This window comes from Selaginella moellendorffii, unplaced genomic scaffold, assembly GCF_000143415.4.
Source record: "Selaginella moellendorffii unplaced genomic scaffold, v1.0 SELMOscaffold_52, whole genome shotgun sequence".
Lineage (NCBI taxonomy): Eukaryota > Viridiplantae > Streptophyta > Lycopodiopsida > Selaginellales > Selaginellaceae > Selaginella > Selaginella moellendorffii.
The window spans coordinates 137,425-144,964 of NW_003314313.1; positions in this window are offsets into that span (position 1 = coordinate 137,425).

Below are 7,540 nucleotides of genomic sequence, written 5' to 3' on the forward strand. Positions count from 1 at the left end.
TCCATCTTCTAGGTCATCTCGGACTTTGTCTCGGTCCCCTCGGACTCCACTTTAGTGCACCTCGGACTCCATATCGGACTCCATCTCGGACTCCACTTCGGACTCCATATCGGACTCCACTTCGGGTCCATCTCGGACTCCAACTAGGGTCCGTCTTGGACTCTATCTCGGGCACTTCCACGTGTCATGTGTTGGTCCTTTTTGGGTCCCTTTTTGGAGCCTTGCTTATTGCTCGCTTTGTGCTCGCTCCTTGAGCACTTTGTTGGGAGTTCCACTCCCGCTCTCGACCTTCCAAGTTAGAGCTTTTAGTCCAAACGTTTTACACTCGTTTGGGCTTTCACTTCGGCCACTACCACGTGGCACCCTTTCTGGCTCCACTTTGGGGCCTAGGGATTTTGTGTCTCACACCGAGGTGGAGTCCGAGATGGAGTCTGAGATGGACCCGAGATGGAGTCCAAGATGGACCCAAGATGGAGTCCGAGATGGACCGAGATGGAGTCCGAGATGGACCTAAGATGGAGTTCGAGATGGACCCGAGGTGGAGTCCGAGATGGAGTCCGTAGTCGAGACCGAGACCGAGACTGAGACCTAGGCCGAGACTGAGACCGGGACCAAGACCGAGACCAGGACCAAGACCGAGACCGAGACTGAGGCCGAGACCAAGCCCAAGCCCAAGTCTGAGTCCGAGTCTGAGTCCGAATCCGAGTCCGAGTCCGAGTTCGAGTTCGAGTTCAAGTCCGAGTTCAAGTCTGAGAGGGTGAAAGCCCAAAGCGTTCATCTCCCAGACCTTGAGGGGTTTGGTGAGCTCCAAAAGTATAGTAGGGGGAGGACTGCAGTGGAGCTAGTTTGGCCAGGAAAGGCCAGTTTGGCTCAAGAAGGCCAGACCCAATGTTGGGTGATGAACTGACCACTGGGAAGTCCAAGACTAGAGTGAATACGGACCAACAAGCAGGGTAGATTGGTGAAGTGTTCAAGAGCTGACTCTAGTTCCCCCGGGAGATCGACTGGCCGATGCTCCCAGTCTAAGTGTGGGTGGCACTACCTACTTGGATACCAGGCGTGGCTCAATGGAACCTCGCTCTAAGCCCATGGCTAGAGCACCCAAAGGCAGAAGGCGGGGAGAGTACCCACGAGGCTTGCGTAAGGCCACGGTGTTCCGAAATGTTGCCCCAAAGTCCCAGACTGTGAAAAGGAGGAGGAGCCATCCTCTAGTGTAGAGACCAAGGATACAGTCACATGGTGAGGAAGTCCTAGAGGACAATGGGACTTAGTGGCCGGGCCTGCGGGCCTTGATCTAGTGGCAGTGTTGGTGAACATGGCCATGGACAGAAAAGGGACTTGGTAGGAACTGACAAAGGGATGTTGGGGAAGGTTATTCCCTATGTCTGTGGGCATCCTAAGGATGCTAATGAGTGGATTTGGGATGGCCACTCGTGGACGGACGGCCCATTCTTGGAGAGACGGGATTGCAATGCAGGTGGTGTTAGACCACTGATGTGACCAAGGTGAATGAGCATGGCCTAGCATAACGGGCTCATATGTCAGTGGTACCTTGGGGTGTCGGTCATGGGATTGAACACGTGGAGCACTTGGACCAAGTGCGAAGGTTGAGTGGCATGGATGCCATTCTTGAGGCTAGCAAGCCCCAAGTCCTGAATGGGACTTATGGAGGTTGTGAATGAGACTCCTCCAAGTGGTCGGAGGTGCGGTTAAGTGACTAAAGTAGAATGGAAAATTTAGTCACTTACACTATATTAGTATTTAAACTCAGTCTCAAACTTGATCTTGGACTTGACCTCGGACTCCATCTTGAACTCGATCTCGGGCCCAACTTCAGACTTTGTCTCGGACTCAATCTTGGACTCGGTCTTTGTCGCGAATGTGACTTCGGGTATCAGAAGTTACTTGTTGACCAGTCCTTACGGACACTCTTTCCTTATTGCCACGATGGCAGGAGGTCGATATTGCTGAACCCTTTATCAGCCCCTCTTGTTCAAGTGTTAGTAAACTAGACTTTGCATCTATACTTGGCCAGATGAGTATAAGGACGGAATTCCTAATTGTCTATTTAGCCAAGCATACTTGGCCTGGCTTTTTAGTTCTCTTTTGCTCTGTCTTGCACTAGCTTGACAAGAACCCTTGCGTATTGAGATTAATCCCTTAATATCGCTGGATGATAGCTTACCGTGTTTGCCAAACACCCTCGATATCATGCTCTTTGTGTTAGTCTCATTTCGGTCCCAAATAGTATTTATGGAAAGTGTCCAGATTTGCTCATTTGGCATATCTACGGAATGTAGAGATTTACCTAAACACAATGGTCCCATGTCCAAATTCGCAATCTAGTGCCATTCCATATTTAGTAAGTTTTGAGCTTGTCTCAAAGACTAACTCCTGATACTAAGGGAGGCTTGGGGTAAGAGCCCAAAGCATGTGTTCCTCGGGGGGGGGGTGTTCCTCAGGAGGGGGGGGGGGGGGCGGGGGGCTCTGGGGGGTTCTAAATGTGTAGTAGGGATAGTGGGTAGGTCGGGCATGGCTAACCAACCTAAGGCATAATCTAGCTCTTGATTGCATATTTGTCCTTGTTCTGCGTCCAACTTGGGTCTAAGCCCAAACTCCACACCATGCTAATTGGTGGAGTACCTATGTCCTCGCGTTAGGCCACCAGTATGCTGAAATAGTGCTAGACTCCGTTTGGCTCTGTTTTGCATGCTAGTCCTAGCATTGAGATGCTAGATACTCTAGGACTATTCCAAGTCGCTCTGTTCCCCTGTTCCTTCGCTCCTTGGGGTGTATGTTCGAGAGTTGCTCTATAGTCCGGTTCCATCACTCTTTGGCTCTATGCTTGGGAGTTTGGCACCATTTTTTCATTCAGTGGCCTAAGGCCCTGAACCTCAGGTTCCACACCACTGTCTTATGGACACATGGCATGTGACACATGGCACATAGGTTCAGGTTCTGCTCCGTGGTGTTATCCTATGGTAAATCACTAACCACGTGCGCTACATTTGGTATCAGAGGATGAATTTTGGCGAGTACTATCCAATGAGATTGGGCAACTAGTCTCATTGCATATGTAGAGATGAAAATGATGATTCGAGTGGGTACACGTTTGGGTGCTAAGATTTTGCATTCGTTCCTTGGGTATGGATTTGGTTACCTTTTTGTACGGTAATAATGTGAGCTTGATGGATTTGAGATGCTCTGTTTGCACGAGTTTGTGCTTGGGCTCGTGAGTGAGGCACATTAGCAACTCAAGGTTGCACTTTGAGTTGGCAGGATTAATGTTAGCCTATCGGTGGTTCCTTGAGTTGTTCCATGTACCATAAACCTTCCCTGGGTTTGCTATGAGTGGCAAATAAGCTGGTCCATAGCTGTTTAGCACGGCACTAGTGGATCCTTCCTAGGCATGATTATGGGTGAATCAATCAAGACTGTAGGGATGAGTCTATTGATTCAAGTAATCATTGTCGTGCTCTCTCATAAACTTTTATTGGATTGAACTAAAGGCAATACGAAAGCAAGCTTGAGGTTTAATCAAAGATGAGACCGAAAAAAGAGTCGTCAAGGACGAAGGATCAAACACGTAAATCATTTTCTCTTCTTGGAGAGATGATTTGCAACAAGGTGTTAATTCATTGCTCGTGTTCATATTATACAATCAAGAATCCCTACCTTAATGCATCTTGAAGACTATAGTCTTACAAATGATGAGTCATGGGATGGATGGCGGTGAAGCACTAAACATTTTGTCTAGGCTTGCTATTGGAAGACTTAAGTTGCAATGCTCAATTCTTTTCTGGGGGAACCTTGCTATTGCTCCATTAGTAGCTTAGTGTTGGATTAATTTTGAGATTGTTGGAAAGAGAGTGGCATGAGTTTATTTATGTTGTGAACAAAAGTTAGTGGTGTTCGGTGTTGTAAATCTCTCTCGGTAGAGTATGGCATTTATGTTGCATTTTGTCGAATCAAGTTGGCACTTGATAGTCATATAAACCTTTAAAGTAATGACATAGATGTTGCTCGTGGTGTTGCTCAATTGATGACCAAGTCATTGTGATACTTATATCATATCCATGTGATAGTGAGTGATGTGTTTACGAAGTTGCTTGGGTAAATGATGATCAACCCCAAAGTGGCTGATGAAGAAGCTAGTCTACTTGCACAAAGTAGCATTGCAGTAGCTTTGATTGGGTTCTCGATGATGGTCCATTATGCTAAGCTTAAGTTGGTACCTTATTTCCTTGAGTTTGCTCATAAGGTGTTGGAAAAGGGTTGTAACATTCATTTGCTATAACTTATCAATTGATCCGTTAACACTTGGAGTAGATTATTAGATGGAGAAGGTGTGTAGTTGAGGCATTGACATTGCTAGCACTTGTGTTAATGGAAGTGGCATTGTTGATTCGAATGATGAGGAATTTTCCTTAGAGCTTGATTTTCCATGTCATTTTTCTTGTTAGTGTTTTGGCTTTACATTGGATCTTGAAGATGGTTGAAGAAGAGTGTTAGTGCAATGTGGATATCTGGAGATGTGGTCTTTGTGATCAAGCCTTGGATGTTCACTTTGCATTTTATGGATGTCGGTGTTGGATATCGGTTAGATGGGCAAAGATGTTCAATGCTTAAGTATATTGATGGATTATGAGAATTTGTGTTGAGGTGAACCTATGTGAAATAGTAGGTAGAAGGAAGTTGGTTGAGTTTTGAAAGTTTGCATTCTTGGATTGAGAGTCATTCTTTTTCTAGGATGGAAAATTTTCCAAAAATTTTCTTAAGGTTTTCTAATGGTTGATCTATTAATCACTTTGCTTGAAAATCATTTCATTTTTGTAAGCCAGTACAAACTAGTGAAAAGGTTGAAGTTGACTTTGGTTGGCTTAAACCTTAGTAGGTAATTTGTATAATGCAATCCAAAAGGGACGCTGACTTTTAGGGCTAAGGCAATTAAGTTGGATAAAGTCTAAGGTTGATGTAGATAAGTGGCTGTTGCACTTTTCTAAAAAAGGTGACCCTTATGCCTTTCTTTTATAGCATTGTGCTTGGTGGCAGATTGCATCTTGCATTTCGTTAAACTTTATGAGAGTAGTGACCTCTCATTGATCTTGACTTAGTCTTGGTGACTTGTGCATTGGTTGAGGATGGTGATGTCTAACTTAGTTGTTTGAGGTTGAGATGTTGGTATCTGTATTATAGCTTTGTCTATGAGGAGGTTGTGTATTGATATGAGTCCATCTTATGGTCTTCACTTTAGTTTTGGCTAAATGTTGATCATACATAGCTAGCCTCTTCAAAGCATGCTCAGAGCTAGTGGCTAAATGTATTAGTGAGCTTATTACGGTTGAGTTAGATTTGAGTGGTCATCTAGTTTGTGCTTGTCAATGAACTTTTATCTGGTACCTGGGGTATTATGTTCATGTTGGACAAGTATATAACTTGATGACAAGAGTTGGTGTTTGGGTCTTGTGAAGGCAAGTTGAGGAGTGATTGTTAGTTGCTTTGCGATTAGTGATTACTTGTAGACTTCATCAAGGACCGTTAACATTTGCTTTGCTCGATGATGATTTAGCAGTGATGGGCTTGCTTTACTGGATTGGGTTGCGAAGGATCGTGTCGTTAGACATACATGGGTTTTCCATGTTGGCATGTCGATTCTACCTCTATCAATATCATTTGGTTGCATTTAGTCCGTAGTGTTGGATTTCATTGAGTCGTGAATATAGTGAATCACTCCTTAATGATGTGTTATCTAAAACTGAGTATTGCTGAAGGATTAATCTCAGATATTAACTAAGGTATCTTCAGCTTTGGTTAGCTTAGTTGCTAAAGAGTTTTGAGTGGTGATTCACTCTTGCTTTCTTTTAGCTTTGTTCTGGTATTGATAGCATTCAAGTGATGTCTCGTCATTGACATTATTAATGTTGAGATTTAAATGGGATGAAATGTCTCTCCTTAGGATTGATATTGAGTTTCATTAGTCTCGATGTAAATAGTGTTAATGATTTGGCTTTAGATTTATGTTGTTAGCATTCATGCATTTGCTAGTAAATAACTGTGTTGACGTTCAAATGAACTGAGTGGCAAGTTGAGTTAGTTGTGTTCTAGACAAGATTGCTTAGTTGAGGTTGAGCTTTAGCTTTTCCTTGAAAAGTGATTTAGTTGTGGACTATACTAGCTTTACAAGAGGAAGGATTAATTTTCAATATTAGAATATTTAAGTCTTTATTGAATTTGAGTTCGGGATATATCGATCGTTGATGATTCTTCTTGTGCTTGTTATAAAGTAAGTTACGTTTAATTATAGATGGATTCATGGAGCATCCATTGTGCTTAGCTTTTGGGTTGATACAGATATACTCTTCATTAGCTTTGGCATTATAAAGTTTCACTTATGGATGTGTTGAAGAGAGTATTGTGGGTTATACTATGATTTCTTCTTTAGCATTGAAATTAGTTTATGCGAAACTTGTGATCATTGTTAGGCAAAACTTAGCTATAGGCTTCTTTGAGTTTTATGTTCATTGTTTTATTTGTTCGGAGTTGTTCGGGGACGGCATTTTAGCTTATAGCTTCACTGTTGAAGTTAATATTTGCATCTAGAAATCAATGGTGATGATTGATTGTCATCTAGGATAATTGATTATCCTTATCAAAAGTTTTGCTTGATTGTTGTTGATATAGAATGATTCACTGTTCTTTAAGATGGTGGATTCTTTCTTCAACAATCATTATGCATCTCTTTTTTGATGAGATGATTGATAGTCTTTCATGATAGTTAGTTATTCTCTTTGATAACTTCTGGCTTTTCGCAATCCCATATGTTTTTTGTGGTTTGCTCTAGATTGGTCTTTTGGGTTTAAGACATCAGTAGGATGTTGCTGACACTTGCTTAAGCAACTTGAGTTCCTTTATATTGTTGGCCGGGATCTATTCAGATTAGCTAGTGCAATGGTTGGCATGAATGCTATATTTGTTGGTTTTGCAACATTTATTCTGTTTTGTTGATTATTGTTTGAGCTAGTTATGATAGATTGGGATGTTATTTCCTTTGGGTGATACATTCGTGAGCATTTTGCTTGCCAGTCAATGATACTTTATGTTTTTTGAGTTATCTTTTGTAAGTTGTTTAGCATGCTATTTGCCATCTTTGGTAATTAAGTTTCATCATTGAGTTTCCTTAATGATACATTTTCTATTGAATTTTGTTAGATGGTGAATCCTACGTTTTCCAACTATAATGATCTTGGTGGTTCCTATACTCAAATACTGGTTTATCGGATGATAACTTACTTGGAATACTTTTGTGTTTTAATCTAAGATATATTCACTGATAATTAAGACTCTAAGATATCATTCTCTGACTTTGATATTATCCATTTATTGATCTTTGAAGTTTGGGCCAATATAGGCAAACTGACTTCGGCATTTCGTGTGCATGGTGAAATCTCTAGTCATGGGGTAGCTACTGTTGATTGGTCATATCACCCACCTCTCTATGAATGTTCCTTATTCCGTTAAAAGGGCGTGACCGTGTAAACAA